Below are 17,590 nucleotides of genomic sequence, written 5' to 3' on the forward strand. Positions count from 1 at the left end.
CATTAAAGATATTTGAAGATAATATGTTATTCTGGGTCATCTTTTCTTGCTGGGAAACGAAATAAATGGGAGACAATAAAGAAAAATCCAGTAGACATACTGAGTTCTAGATTATTTCAATTTGTACCTCTCTAGCCGCATAAAAACATTTCAATCACCATGCATTTGCATCTCAGATTTCAAAATGGCCATTCTTCACGTACTTTTGTTATGAATATCCCAAAAACTAGATGTAAATGTGCATATTCAAGCAAATAGATCACAAACTTTATTCAGTCATTTCTGTGTCAATTCCAGTGTGAAGGACTTGAACCAATATTTTTGTTGAATTTGGTCCTTTTTCACATTATTTTTCAAGGCTATAACATTTTTGGCTAAATTAAGTTAACCAACAATATTTGTGGTTGAAGAAAAAAGCTTATCATTCCTTAATGAAAGGGAATTGCTAGCTACAGCTGTAGCTTTTGACTGCCAAAACCTAATCCAAAACTAACTGTGTGATTTATGAAAAAAGCCATGCTCTCTGGTTCTTGTTCAGGTCAACCCTTCACCATCTGAACAAGAACCTCTAAAGCAATGAAACATTAGAAATTATTTACTTATTCTACTTTTTTTTTTTTGTATAATATGGTTATTCTAAAATCCCAGCAAGCCAAACATCTCTAAACTTAATTTGTACAAATAATAGATTCATTTAGTTTATGTTAAAGTTAGCTGACTCTTATTCCAGAAATACTATCCAGTTATGGCCAGCCTGGAATGCGTATCCTTTTAATAGGAGATATAAAGACTGGACACTGAATCCTTAGCTGCATTTTTTTTTTCCTTTTTAAGAAAAGAACACATTTGCTTTGTGTCAAAACACAACTTTCCAAGTGTATTCTTCACTGCAGTATTGCCCCATAGTCAGCTTTCAGCTTAGAAAGAATATCATAGACCCGTACTGATTTATATTAAACAAAATTTGGTCCACAACCGTCTAACTGAAGCCACATTTCATAGAAATGTCTTCCCTCTTCCAGTCCATTGGAATATAATTATTGGCTGCAATTAGAACTGTTACAGCTTGGTGCTCTGAAGTACAATGTTTCAGAGTAAAATATTCTTAATTTACAATATGAAAGAGTACAGTAATGCAGAAAAACACACAAAAAATATTTTCCAGATATATCTCTTATTGACTCTGCTACAGAATTCCTCCTGGGCAAGTGATTTAGTCTTTCTTTGGATCAGTTTTCTACCTGAAAAATGAGAATAACTATATTTTCCAAATGCCTTATTCAAATATTGTTTGATTAAAATATTAGCTCTACTGTGCAGCAACAATAATTATATTTTCTTCCATAACCATTTCCCAATTCAGCCAAAAGACTCACAGAAATAAACCAAACAGAAACTTTGGGTCTAAATGTATAGCTTTTTCTTACTTTTGAAGCTTTCGTGGGAAGGATTCCACTCACTTTTGGAAACCTTTTTCAGAAGATAATCAATTAATGAACAATTATAATTAAAAAAATAAAAAATAAAAAATACAAGATTCACAAGGGCAGAAAATGGGGAGAGAGAACTGCCTAATAGGTTCTGGACTTATCTGTAAAAAACAGGAAGACACAGGTGTCTGTCCATTCACTTTACTAATAAATTACTTTCACTTTTTCTAGACCAAGAGCAGTGAAGCAATAAATCTACATCTGTTCTTTATGCATAGACAGAAACAGGGCAGAATATATGGGAATGATATGTTAGCTTGAACATTAATCTGTCATATTTATACAACTATTGCCTTCCCTAATGCAGAAGGCATTGCTTTAATACACTACCTTGAGCAAATTTTCTTCATTTAACTCTTCATAATGTAGCATTTGAGGGTACTGTTGCAAACTCTTCATATATGCAAATTACTAAAGCTCTTTGTTTTGTATGCTATTTGTCTGTTCCTGTGATGTGCTGTAATGCATCATAATATCAACAAAATTAAATAATGCTATTTTCATAAAATCTTGAATGCTTTAATACTAACCTTCTGAGATTATTCTTCCGACTATGTTTCATTTAAGTTATTTCCTCTACAGGTCAATTCATATTTCAGACCAACAGAGTTTTACTGACAGAATCAATCTGACTGGGGCATTTGCCATTCCTCCAGGTAATGTCTGTGCATAAATGAAGTTATTCACTTTTTAGTAATTATTCCTCTACTGCAAGAAAGAACACTGGAGACAAAAACTTAAGTAAAAAAACATTCATACACTAATGTCCCTAAGTGAGTAAGACAAGCACGCATACATTCTGACCTAATACTCACAGTAGTAAGTAGTAGATTTGGCATCTGTGAAGTTTGGACCAAAATTACCTGTTCTTCTGATTGCCAGTCCTCTTTGGAGTTTCATTCTCTAATCCATAGTAAGTGTAGATGCATATAAGGAAGTGGAGGCAAGGCCTTGGATATTGCAGATTTGGAGAACAGGAGAATAGGAAAGCTTCTCTCCTATTTTCTCTCACTTAGGATTGTTTCTCTCCCTCTTTTCATTCTTAAATTCAGTCATCAGTCCAAGTTTTCTCCACAGTCAGGATACATGTGTATATATATATATGTACATATATAACAAGTCCAATGTGGTTGTATTCTTCACGTGCAAGTAACAATTTCAGTAAATATGATCGACAACTACAAGGAGCTAGAATTTGTGAGCACGATTTCCCAAACAATTTTCAAAAAAAGTTTTTTTTTTTCTCTTTTACTTGATATATTTATATCAGAACTACGGAACACTTTAGGTTGTAAGGGAACTCCTGAGATCATCTAGTCTAATTATATGCTGAAAGTACAAGAATCTATAAGATCAAGATGAATGCATAATGAATAAATATTTACAGAGAATCACCTCGGGGAAAAAAAAAAAAAAAAAAAAAAGAGAGAGAGAAAGATGTGATTTTAAGAAACTGAAAACTGAAAATAGGTGGCTATGATGAACCCTTTCTGATGAGGGTGCAGATTACCTATGGAGAACGTATGCCTTAATTACTGAAAACTTACATATTAGCCAGATCTAATGATTTATATTTTGTAAAAATTCCCCCCCAAACAATGCTACATCATTTCAAATTTATCTTATTTTACCTACTTTTGCTATTTGTTTCATGAATTTGTTATGCTGTAGGAAAGGTTTTGATCTGCATTCAAGTTCTTGAGCCAAGTTTATAGCAACTGACTCAATATAATCCAGTTCATGGGAACATTCCCTCATGCATCAATGAAGTGCATCTCTGGAGTCAACTTTGTCAGTTATTTTAACAGCAAACAGCAAAGCTACACAGCAATTTAGACAAGAAGTCATGATAAATTGGATATGGTCTGAGGGTTTATATTGAAAGAAACTCCGTAATTTGAAAATGAGTATAAAATTCAAATAAGTACAATTTTTAAGTAATCTAGCTGGAAAGGAAAAAATAACTTGTGGTTTAGGCCCATTGCAAAAAGAAAAACAAAAAGACCTTCTAACCTGATTATAGGGTCATTTTAAACTAGAGAGTTAAAACACTATAAGCACATGAAAATTCTTCCTTCCTGTATCTTGGATTTTCAGCTTGAATGAACTGCTGAAGTAAACCCTTTAGCTCAAAAATTCCTCCCCCTTCTCCACTTCCCTCCCTCCCCCCCACACACCTTTTTTTTCCAACAGCTGACAAAATAGTCATACAAAACCTTGAAATGACACAGATGTCAGTTAGAGGAATGTTTTCTTTCAATTGAACATAATTAATGCTTCTCAGGATACTGACACATGAAAACCTACATTCTGCAAAAACTAGCCTTCTTATCCCTCCATACAATATTGCTGTCTGCCTATAATGCAAAGCAACATTAACATCATATTGGAAGCTGGCACAGTGAGGAGAGTTCATGAGTAAAATATTAAGAGGCATAATTAATTAAAATTAATATTGTTTTTAATATTTAAAATTATTATTATTATTTTAAAGGTTGACAGAGCATTGATGTCATATTCCAAGTCCATATGTCACAGCACCTAACAATCATTAAGTCTGAAGTGAAAAATTAGATCTCTGATAGGGTTCTCTCTCATAATGAGTTAGTTCAGGTATGAAATATCCCAAGGGTAGATTTCTAAAGAAGTCTATCCACTGATAAAGCCTTTGGAGATTTGACTCAGGAAAGGGAAAAAACAGTGCGATATTCTCTTTTTATATGAGAAGCCAAGCCAATATGCCACATTGAGGACTATCCATAGATGAAACATAAATGAAGAACGCCAAAGTAGACATAATTACAACAACTGAACTAGAAGTTAAAAAAAAGATTTATGAAGAACAGCATGACAGGTTGGGCAGGACAAATTCAAACTCCTAATGTTCTGCTGAAGTGCAGGAATTAAGATTTCCTCACATGGATTCTCATTTCAACCAGATAGAAAGGTGGAGTAGAATTCATACAAATCCCAAGAGTAGTGAACCACTGTGTTTTTGAAACTACATAGGCTGTCTGGTGTTGTAAAAAAGAAAAAAAAATCCAAGGAAAGTGTTCAGGTATATGCTCAAAATCAATGTTTTCATTACAAGAATTAAAATGGCGATAGTGCAAACATAAAAGGAAAACAGTAAATGATAGCACTCGTGTTGAAAGGGAAGAAATATAAAATAATAAGAGAATTCCATTGAGGTTTTCACACTCTACCTTGTGCAGCAAGACACTAAAATGATGAGAAACATAAAAAAACTTTGAATAATAGATTTCATAATACAACAAAGCGTGTCTGTTGAAATTAGAAGATACTATACTTCAAACTGCATATAAAAACAAACTCTACCGCTATTTGTTCTGGACAGTACTGTGAAAAAGGACTATAATAAAATATATTACAAAAATATGAACATTTGGAATGAAAGTCTCAAGAGATGGCTTAGGGATGTTCATATTGTGGCATTCTGCAGCACAGGAAATCTTCAAACAAGTATAAAATTCTCTAGATTGAAATTAATCCTCAACATTTTGAACCTTTCCCTTCTAAAATTTTGTTTAAAAACAGTAGGAACTCATTTCTTGCCATTTCAAAAAATCAAATTGATGAGGCCTTTTTGTTGCACGTAGACCAAGCAGCTGTCCTTTTCTGTGTATCATGGAAACTTGATGTCCTGAGGGCTCTGGCTAGAATTCACAGGGAGACAGTTGGTTTTCTCATTGAGGCTGTCTCCTGTCTAGGGAGTGCAACACAGGATGCCAAGAAGTGGAAGAGCTGGTAGGATGCCAGGTAGGTTTCGACAGAAGAGCCGATGAAACTGATAGATCGTAAATCTCATAAATCATTTCAGTTTTATCAAGAATAAACATTTTCACAGGAAGAAAATATTTCTATGGTAGTGAATTTTGTTTCCATTTTAAATTCTTCTTTAATAGTTATTCACTCAAATTCAGTTTCTAAAATTCTTATGGCTTATTGACACTGAAAACTGTTTCAGTTTATTGACAATGAAAACTATTTCATTATAAAACTCCTGGCTCAGACACCAGAAATTCTCTGCATTAACAGCAAGTTTAGTATATACAGTATATTTTTTGCTGTTTGTTGAGAATATTAATCTGAAATCACAGATATATACTATACAGTCAAACAGTAATGTGTTGTATTTCTCTGATATCCATATATCCTTTTAAGTATATATTTTTAAATAATCAAAAAGTGTTGAGCTACAAATTAAATTGGGGAATAATGTATGATAATCAAAATGGGCCAAGTTCAAATCAGACATAATTTCTACTACTTTAGAGGCATTACATTAAGAATTAATTTGACCAAGTGTCCTCAGAGCAGCGAACAACTTAAGTTTGCAGAGTACTTGTTGGTAAAGTACTATGTACACTATACTACACTATAAAGTACTATTAGCACTATGCAAGTGTGATACACCTAAAAGACCTTCATATTACAGCTATGTAAATTCACTAGGAAATCAAACACTCCCATAGCTGAATTGATCTGTGAAAGAACAGCAGGTTTTCCTGCTGTACAATGTGACTTTGAAAGGTTTCATGTGGATATTTTCTCCTTCTTTGGTGTTGCTTTTTTCCTATTGCACTATTTAGTTATAGTTATTGCACTATTCAGACAACATGAGGATGTTTGAGACAACATGAGGACCCCTTTTTGCTCTTCAAAATCAGACACAAAGGAAAATTTCCAAAACACATACTGGTAGGAACACAGGTAAAAATTTCAACTGAACTTTAAAATAAAATGTTTCAAAATAGCCTATATTCCCTCTCCAAATTTTGGAAGAGGTTTTTTTGCAGTTTTCTTAAGTGCTGCCTTCTCCTCTCTATCCTACCAATACATAGCTTTCCAATAAATAATATGAGTACAGAAATCAGAAGGAGTAAGTCTATTTTTGTCTGTAACTGTCTCAGTTTCAAGTGAAATCTGCATAAAACAATATTTATTTATGTATTTATTCATATAATTTAATTTAATGTAATATATACCTATAAAATAATGTAATTTATGCCTGAACAAAAGCTTCCTGTTCATTTTGCTGATAAATGTACTTCATAACAAATTGTATGTTGTAAGGAAGTATCAAGGTTTTTGGCAAGGACTGGAAAAATCTATCATGTTGCTACTCTGTTTGAATGTCACAAATGGAAAGGAAAGAGAGAGCTGAGAGTTGAGCAGAAAGAAAAAGACACAATAGACATGCAAATAAATATATACACAACTAGTGTGTTTCTTTGAACAGCATTACTATAAAAATGTTGCAGGTTAATTTTTGAATAAGCAATTTATCCGTTTTAATATTTAACTAATTTTCTTCAAGGACGTGTTGTGTTTAAATCATGTTTAAATCAGGAGGTAGAAACAGTATTCTAGGAATTTAAGTGACCCATGTCAATAAAGAGATATCAATGAAAAACAATCTGTTAGAAAAAGCCAAAAGTTGAAAAATGAAAAAAAAAAATATGCATTTAAGATATTGGATTTATGTCTGATTTTTAAAGAGAAGAATAAAAACTCAGATGACCCAGTATCTTAGCAGACACAGACACCAACAGCCAAATAAAAAGAATTATAATAAAAATAATTTATCTCTTTTAATTAAAACATCTCATTTTTTATGAATTATAGTGGTCCTTGGCTTCTGATTTTTATTTATTTATTTATTTATTTATTTTTTACTTTAAACGGTAATAACCTTTAAGATGCAAAACATGAATTTATAAAGAAAGTGAAAACATATGGATTGGATTATCATCAAATTCAGTGTGACTTCCCATATTCTAGTAATGAGAAAAAGGAATAAAAGTGTATTTCAGAAAAACATAAAAATTTACAACATATAACTGAGAAACCAATTTTTCGTGAAGCACTTCAGATAGCAAAACAGTGACTCAAAATTAAAATTTATCATTTCTTTATATGAGGACAGTTTATTTTTTATTTACTAAACTGTAATCTATTGCTTGAACCATATGCAGAACATCAACATGTTGAAGTAAAGTTCTATTGATCCACAAAAGCCAAAAGGCAAGACTTTCCCTGAAGCTTCTAAAGTATCCTCTATTGGGAGTTTTTCTTGCGAAGGGAAAAACAATCTCCATCCTATTGTTAATCCTTGACCTTCCATCTAAGTCTGCCAAGGAAAGTGACACTTAGTGTCAATTAGATGTGTGCTGTGACTTGGACACAGCTCCACTGGGACCTGGACTGCAATCAGCAACAAATTACACGGCAGGTTTAGAACAGATCAAATCAGATAGTCATGAAATTTTAGATATTAAACATGATTTAGCCAAATTTAAACCAGTGACTGATAAGATAATTTCCCATATCACCACTTTGGTTATTCTACTGACAATTTGACAATTTGCTGTTCCACCCAAGACCTGGCTAGGATCACATCTTAAATATTTTTCTACTTTATAAATGTTTTTTGTTTGTCTGTTTGTTTTTTATGCCCTCATAGTCAATGGGCATTTTGTTTAAAAATGTAACTAAATTTAATGGAGAACCAAAGCCTATAAGAAAGCAATATAAAGGACAACATATTTTAAACACATTGTATATTATTCCCACCCCCAGCACCCACACTTTTATTTGATTTTTTTCTTCTGTAGTTCAGTATAAAAGCATCAGCATTATGTGTGCTATGTCTGTTTCTGATATAGTTATCACTGACTTTAATGTGAGTTAACTAGAATTAGACCTCAAGTTTTGTATATGCCATCAGAAATTCCCTAGGCATTACCAGTGGGCAGAAAATATCTGTCAGCTTAGTCCACATTAGTCTGTGATAACAAACTCAATCTTACTATTAAAATTTTACATACAAGAAATTCTGAATGCCTGTCGGATGATAATTCTTAGAGGATTTTTCATTAAAAGAAAGAAGAAAGCAGTATATTTAAACATGTACTTCCTGGGGGAGCTAGAGTAGGTTTAATAACCTTCATGATTTTGTATATTTAATGACCATAGCAATAATAAGGTAGCCATTACAGTATGTTTATCAGATTCTGAAATAACTGTAGGAGATGTGCAATGAGAGTGTTGTCAGCCTACTGTTACACTCTAAAATGCTTCTAGATAGTTTAAGAGGGTCTGACAATGAGAGGCAAGTGTGAAAACTGCAACATTTCAGTACCCTTGGGAAAGGAGACAGGACTGAAGATATGTGTATTGGATAAGTTGATATCGTGTATAAACGTTTGATTTTTTTCTCCAAGTGTTATATTAATAAATGAAAATTGGAAGAAGAGCACTCTCAGGGTTCTTTTATATTCTCAAATTATTTATGGTGACTCTTGGGAGCTCAGGGGTCACAAGCATGCTCCAGAGGGAAAAATCACATAAAATCCTTCCTGTTGAATCCATGACATGTAATATAAAAAGGCACTTTAAAAGAAAATAATAATAATAATAAAAATTCTAAGCTTATTTATTATAAATGAGATTGAAAAAAATAATTTAGTGAGTAAACCACCTCTCTTCTGTTTTTTAGAAGTTGATTGAATCTTTACTACAAAATCTATGTCCATAGCCACAGCACCATGGATTTCATTTATTTATTGGCTAATTAATTCACATTTTTTCTGTGTAAATGAGTGAAAGAGGATATTGAAGTTTATACTATGTTCTGCTTTGAAGCACATGAAACAGACATCATGTTTGAGAGATTCATATTTAATGATACAGTTCATTAAAATTCATTATTTTCTTAGAGACCTGTGTGCTCTCTTATGTGTAGAGAGAAATGCATACATGGATGCAGCAGACACTGCCAAATGAAAGAAAAATAAATTACTTTGTTGTCAGTGAAAAAACAAATACATAACCAAGCACTTATCACTAACCTTTGCATGGCTAACAGAGTGCTGAATTATTATCTCTTCTGTTGACATAAAGGACTGCATACATAAGTGATCGTGCTTCTCTATACCTAATGCATTTCAACTCCATAGTGGGATTTGACACAGTAAAGTTACCCTGAATACAGTTACAAATGAAACACATGGAAAATGCTGCATGGATAGTAACACTATAAATATAAATATTTTAGTGTTTAGCAACACTAAAAAGGTTGAGAACTATTGATCCAGAGAATCTATGCCAGGTTTAAGTATAGCCAGTGTTCTGCAAGATTTTTCGTAGCAAGTGTATGAAAAATCATACACATTGGGGGTATGTGAACACTGTTTTGACATTTCAAGTGTTTTGGAATGGTCTTTCTTTTGTGTTTACAGCAAACAGGACCTTGTTTTCAAATTGGTAGCTTAATCGGTGATTGTAAATATTTAATAACACTTCCTGAAATGGTCCTTATTTCTGTAAATCAGACCTAGAATAGTTCTTTTAAAAAAAAAAAAAAAAAGTGTATAAAAAAAAGTGTATACAACCCCATCTCCGTGAAGAATGGCTGCCAAAAAAAAAAAAAAAAAAAAAAAAAAAAAAAAAAAAAAAACCAGTCAGAAAATTCTGCTGTATTAACACAAATTTCATTATTAACTGAAAGTACATTAAATTGCTTTTTTATTATTATTATTATTATTATTATTTAATGACGCATTATCAAATGTTTGTATATAATTTTATGTATCTGTTTTGGTTTTAAAAGACTCAGCCATTTTTGCTTTGTCAGAATGGTTTCTCTTCACAGGGAAAATTGTGCTATTTTATTCTGGGTTATTCCTTGCTAACCATGATACAGCTTGACCTACTGAAAATATAACTTTTTTGCTCATGCCACAATAAAAGAGTCAGTGTAATTTCTGACACTACAATACTCTATGGGTTTGATTTAGCCTGTCTTATGTACCTTTGCACAGGGATAAAATAATGTATATTCAGACAACAACAGTCCCTTTGTAAACAGAAAGTCCCATCAAAGGAACAGCAAGGATGCTATCTGTGACACATATTTGTAATGTATATATATTTTGTACAACAGTCTTCAATGGAGGAACACAGGCTCCCTCTAAGCTTCCCATAGGCTGAGTGAGATACACTGCCTCATCTTTACAGTTGGCTCAGGGTTATTTATTTGCTTTGTTTTGTTTGTTTGTTTGTTGTTTTGGTGTTTTGTTTGTTTGTTTGTTTTTCTTCACAGAATAGGAATGTGAAAGGCAGGTTATCTCCCTCTAAATCAAAACCTGTTTCCTAATGGTGCAGCAGTCTCATGGAGTTCAGGTGGAGACAACAGCAAGAAGAAAGGGTTTTGAGAAGTCAGGAGTTCTGTCTGAATACACGGAGATAACATGCCAAACAGAGGTCCTGTAGCTTAGTAATAGATTTCTCAACCAGTGTTGTCAGTTTAGCCAAAAATAAGCACTGAGCACTGAGTACTCATCCAGCATCTAGAACAGAAATCAGTACCTTTCCTATGCTCATACTTAAGGCTTTTGAAAAATGACATGTTTTTTGGTACATGGAACTCAGAACTAGGGTCACTGCATTAGCTGTACCAATAAGGACTCTTTCTGTAGGTGAAAAATCTCTTCGAACATAGAACATTATACAAATGGGAAACACTGTATATATTGATAAACTCTTACCAACTAATATTAACTCACATAATTATTTGTATATTTACTTGTAACAACTGGAATGAGCTTAGATTCCCCTTCTTCCCTACGACAAAGCCTATATTGAAGAATTAAGGTTAGTGTGTGAGCAAGAACTTAAGATACACAATTGAGCAGTTCTATTGTCATCAGGAAGAGAAAATAAGAAACATTTGTTTATTTATCATCATCCATTCATCCATTCAGGTTTGCTACATTTAGCTATTTTTTTTTGTTTTGCTTTTTTTTTTTTTTTTTTTTTTTGACAGTCTGCCATTAGTTATTGGAGATAAGAGCAGGGAAACTGAGTTTAGAAGTGATTAGGTAGCAATAAATTTTAGTGCATACTCCTGCCTGTCAATTTTACTAGCCTTAAGACAAGGAAGGGCTACAATCATGATTATGGAACTGATGCATCTCTTCTTCAAGGAAAGGCTGAGAGAGCTAGGCCAGTTTAGCATGTAGAAGAGAGGTTGGAAATGTATTTACCATTGTATTTATCAATGTATTCAAATATCTATCAATGTATTTAAATATCTGTCAAGACCATGGGTCCGGACTCGTTTTGGTAGTGCTCATCAATAGGACCAGAAACTATGAGCACAAACTGAAACACAAGAAGTTCCATCTGAATATGAGGGAAAACTTCTTTACTGTGAGGATAACAGATCACTGGAACAGGTTGCCCTGAGAGGTTGTTCTCCTTCTCTGGAGATATTCAAAACCTGCCTGGACATAATCCTGTGCAATGCACTCTAAGTGACTCTGCTTGAGCAAGGGGTTAGACTAGGTGACCTCCAAAGGTCCCTTCCAGCCTCAACCATTCTGTGACTAAATAATAATAATAATAATAATATTTTTATATAAAAAAATTATTATATAAAAATATATATTTTTTTTCCAGTCACAATTACTGATCTATCAGTTGTGGATCAGAAAGTAGTAATGAGGCTTTATGACTCATGTAAGTTTAGATTGTAATGCCACTGCTTTAATAAAAAGCAGTCAATGTTGACCAATATCATAAATGGATCAAACACTCCAGTTTTCGCTGTTGAAATTCAACATACTTTTCTACTTAAAGTGAAAATGAATACTAGCAGAGGGTTAATTAGTTTCATATACTAACCATTGATTTTTCTGAGGTAATAAAATTGCCTGTCATTGTCTCAGGTTGAAGGATATATTGTTTTTATCTAAATATTTTTGAACCACTCCAGTTTTAAATGGGAGTCATTGATGAGAGAGAGGGATAATGATATGTGGGGAAATTTGTAGTTATATTTTAAACTACAAAATTTTATGGAAAGATACAAAGAAAAAGAGCTCATATGCTTTAATTTTCCTATGCAAGATAGAGCTGTGAAATATATTCTCAAATCAGTTCTCTTTGGCTCACAGGTAATTTTCGTATTTTGGGACCAACAGTATCTAGAATAACTGGTACAAAAAATTTAACAGCATTTTTTCCATTTATCAATACACAAAATCTTAACATACAAGTATATGTATACACAAGTGTATCAATCTTCCTGAATGTGTAGTCAGACTGAAAATAGCCTGAGTTTGGAGACCTTTTCTGTTATGCAAAGGGTCTGTTCCTGGTCACACACAATAGTGCTGTGATCTTAATTACAAAAAAAGAGATTTACAAAACAATCTACGTTTTCTGATATCTGGACCAGATCTTGTCATTTCTAATTGTATCTAGAGGAATTACCAGAGAAAGATAGATTTTAGCTAAAGTAAAAAATATTAATGATAATAATATTTTGCTCTTCAAAATTTGCAGGGATTGTTTCTCTTCATTCTAATTCAGTAAGGAAATTCAGCTGAAAAATATTTGTGTGCTTAGCTTGGACTAAAGAATTGCTTTAAAACCTCATTTCTTTCACTATGGTAGCTACCCAGACTCTGCATAAGTGTATATTAAAAAGTTATATGCGACTTGACTTTGATATCAGCATCTTATATTTTCACATTTATACTGAGTGCAAGGATGAATATAATAGTCTGTTAAATTGCAAGAGTATGGAGGTATGGACTTCATCCCTGGCTTTCAGCTAGCTAGGTCAACTAGCTGACTGTCTATTCCAAGACTTATGCTTATGATCACTATCGACTACAGCTACAAAATGAATTCCCCAGGGATTAGACTAGATACTTCATGGGACAAATCTGAAATGCATAAACTATGTAGACTGTTTCAATTGTCTAGTACTACAAAACATATTTTAATCCAGCAGATTAGTGAAAGTGATATAATTTCTGTGTGGTGTTCAGCTGCCTGCCAGGTTAAAACACAACAAAATATGAATTCAATCCCATTTACCGTGAAGTCATGAAATGCTAAAAACAAATATATGTCTTCCCGAATAAGCATCCACAGATTGAGACTGAACATTATTATTATTATTATTATTATTATTATTATTATTATTATTATTATTATTATTATTATTATTATTTAATGAGAACATTTGTTTACATAAATATTTTCAAAATCATAAAATATCCTGAATGTTTAAATAACATTTTGGGGATCTGAATGGAGAAATAACCAGTGAAAATATACAGATACTCATAGGCCTGACTTTTTCGAATACAGGCATGTATACATAAAAAGCAAGATAGCAATTGTACATATTTTATGAGTTAAAGCAGGGGGACTGTGAGTCCCATGCCCACCGTTTAGGTTGCAAACCCATTTTCTTGCTATTCCCTTAGCCTTCCCTTTGAATACTTCATTTGTTCAGCTACAGTAACATTTTAGAACACACAGACACACACAAAACAGAGTGAGGTGGTGACCTTTAACCTTGTAAAACACCAGCCTTTCAAACATTAGGAATGCTCATGGGAAAGCATAATGTCTCTCACTGAAATAAGTCACTGAATTTCTAAATTATATGACTTTAAAGAAAAGTCTGATAATAGAAAATCTAAAAGATTTTTTTTGTGTTTTTTTGTTTTGTTTTGTTTTGTTTTTGCAAGAGACAAATATTATCTTGCTGTTCTTAAGTCAAACTTATGCTGAAAAGGTGCAGAATAGCTGTGTGAATAGGCTGAATGGTATGAATGGGCTCAGGGCAAGGGTGATGTACCAGCTTGGAGAGAGATTTCCTTCTCCTGGGAGAATTTCAAATGTCAAATGATGGAAAATATACTACTTCTCAAGGAGGTGACTATGATGGTGCAATCTATCCTTACAGTGTCCCATTAATTGACTTCATCTGACCTCACTGTAAGTCAGCTCCCTCTAATAATTAAACATGTGTGAACTTAAGGAACTTCATTGAAAACATGCGTGCTTAAGAGGATTAAAGAAACATAACTGTAGAAATGAAGGCTTATTTCAGAAACCATGCATTGATTCAAAGCAGCTTAAAATTTATTCAAAAGGAAAATTGTTACATTTAAACTATTACTTTTTTTTTTTTTTTTTTTTCTACTTAATAACAAGCAGAATTGTAAGTCTAAAGATAACTTTGAAGTTCAGTTGACAAATTATCTCCAGACTCTGGAAAACTATCATAGTACAGCTGGCTAATTCTATATTCAAATTCAGTTTGAGACAATAAGAAAATCGTAGCCATCTGCATACTTCTGTGTCTTGTAGTGCATATATGTATGTGTGTTGCTAATACAAAATTCTCATCGTCTGGAAATTCACTTGATTTGAGGGAAATTCAGACTGATGTTTCTGCCTGGCATGCCACCTACTTGGTCAAATAACAATAAGGCATCTCCTCAGTGAAGGCTGAATATTGTACAATCTACTTTTTCCTCTGCAGGACATTCCCTGGACTACCACAAGATTCTTTGATATGATTATGACAGGAAGGTTTATGATAGCTAAGGAAAAGCTATTTTTATATTTATATTAATGGGTCTCTATACTTAACTGAAAACAGCATGCACTAAATGCTCAAATTGTGCTTCAAATCTGGCTCAGCTGGTACTAATGTCTCAGCTGAGAATCATATGGCATTATACACAAGGGTATTGCTGTGGGGTTTTGAATCCTTCTGTGGTAATTTCTTTATTTTCTTCTGAATAATATGGTCACATTCTCTCACCTTTCAAATGTATTTTTGCATTTCTTCTTCCAACTCAGACTGAACTTTGTGGATAAAAATGGAAACATATCACACTAGAAATGAGTGAGAGAGTATAATTCATGACTCAACAGCTTAATCTCTTGTATATAAAAGCTTCTCAGTCAGATGATCAACAAGCACAACAAGCCTCTAAATATATTTCACAGGCAAAGCAACAATAAGTTGCTGTAGTAAAATTAATTGTGCTTGTATAGGAAAACAAAATCTTCATACACTCTCTCTAAAAAAAAAAAAAAGCAATATGCTTACTCTCTTTGCTGCTACAGGTATGAGAGCTATAAAATATGAAAGTACATTTTTGAATTGAAAGAATCACCTGGAAGATTCAGTCTTGGAGAGTCTTTGATAGAGGCTATAAAACTTACTAAGAAATTACCTCTTTACAGAAAGCATTGTGTCTTTTTTTTGTTTTGTTTTGTTTTGTTTGTTTTTTTTTCCCCCCAGTGGGTGCATTAATGAGTTACTTCAGGGCAGCCTGTGTAGATCACCCTCTCCGCAGTCTCTATTCACGATCACATCTCTACTGTATAATACCTTCTACTAGAAAATAGTAAATATGATTAAATACCCCTCTTTCACTGTGTGAAACTCTTTTTTTTTTTTTTTTTTTTTTTTGGTCAGTATGCTATTTCATAGATTGTGTAAGCTATTCTATTGCAGTGTACAGTAGATGACAGGTAGCTTTTGCTTGCTAAATTTTTGTTCATATATTGATTGGCTGATTTGGACAGGAAACATTCTGTGTTTTCTAGGAATGCTACATTTTGTTTATGCAACACATTAGGCTCACTGCCAAAGACTTAAACTGCAACCTCAAAACCAACATTAGAATAGCAAGAATGTTTTACATGACATTGCACTCAGCCTCAGCAATCAGCTTATTCCCTGTAATGGCAATTGCTTGTAGCAAGACTGAGACAGCATATGGGGTGAGCTCGTAAGATCATTTACACTGTTAGTTGCCATGCCACAAAGTGTAGTTCCACCAAGTGTCAAGTTCTACAGAAATCCTGCAAAAAGTAGTGCCTCTGCTTTTGTCTACACCACTGTGAAATAACTGCAAACAAGAATCTCTCATATAGCTGGTGGCTCCAAGAATATCTGAACTTACGGAGTGTCCTTTGTGGCCTTCATTGTATCTTTTTCCCATGTGGATTCTCTGGTGTCTTCCAATAACATAATTTACCTGAACTTTCCATCAGTGAGAGAGGCAGTGCCTCTTCTTTTATAAGCTTTCCTATTTTCACTTAATATGTAGGGACTCCATTTCCTTGTGAAGTATCATTAAGATTTGAAATTGTTAGTGAAAGACAGAGAGGCAGAAAGATAACACAACTGTATGAGGCACATTTTATGGAGAAATTGTTAAAATTAAACTCAAATCTCTCAAAAAAATTAACTAAAGTAGCCAGGCATCATCATCATCATTCTAAATAATAGGAAGGCTACTAGGCCTCCAAATAAGAGAACAGCAAATATCCTTCCTTTACCTGTGTCTGGTTAAGTTTGATTTGGCTTCCATTAAGCCTGAGGAGCTCTTCAGCAACTCATTCCTACTGTTTGCATTGCAGGAATGACAAGTGTGACTATAGTTCTCTTCTCCACACTAGTTGTTCAACTTACCACATACAACAATGCTGCAATGTGTTGTGATAATGTTGTTTACATAGGGCTGTTCAGCTGACTGTGTGGTGAATAAGAGTGATCACAGAAGTGGATGATGCTGGATCAGACACCGAGGCCTCTTTCCACTGTTTAACAATAATAAGAACTGGTTAATGCAGTCACAGTGGGAAAGACCACAGCAAGAGTCCTTTGGGGACCAATCCTAAGGTCTGCCAGTCATGAAGAACTATTCTTTTTTCTTGCAAAAATGAACTAACCCTTTTTTAAGAATAGTGGAGGCACTTTCTTCTTTTCTAACCTCCCCAAGGGACCAACAGCACATTGGTATGCACCAACTTATATCTGAGCAAGAAGACAGGGTGGGACTAACTACTTACAAAGGGTTGCCAACCATGCAATACTCCACAGAGTATCTGTACTGCTTTGACTTCAGTGTTATCATTTCAAATCTAATGTCAGGATTAGATTTAATAATTTAATTTATTTAGATATATTTTCTACAACTGCTGCTCTCAAGCACTGAACATTTATTGTTCTGGAGAAGATAGGCCATTGTAAGACAATGTACTTTATTCTGTCTGGGGCAGTTATTTTTCTACATAGAGGTTTGTGTGATGCTGTGTTTGGGATTTTTGATGAAAACAGTGAAAATGCAGTGTTTTAGTTGTTGCCGAGCAGTGCTTTCATGGATTTGATGACTTTTCTGCTTCTTGTGCTGCCCTGCTGGTGAGAAGGCTGGGGGTGCACCAGAAGACGGGAGGGGACACAGCCA

Source organism: Anas platyrhynchos, chromosome 5 (assembly GCF_047663525.1).
Source record: "Anas platyrhynchos isolate ZD024472 breed Pekin duck chromosome 5, IASCAAS_PekinDuck_T2T, whole genome shotgun sequence".
Lineage (NCBI taxonomy): Eukaryota > Metazoa > Chordata > Aves > Anseriformes > Anatidae > Anas > Anas platyrhynchos.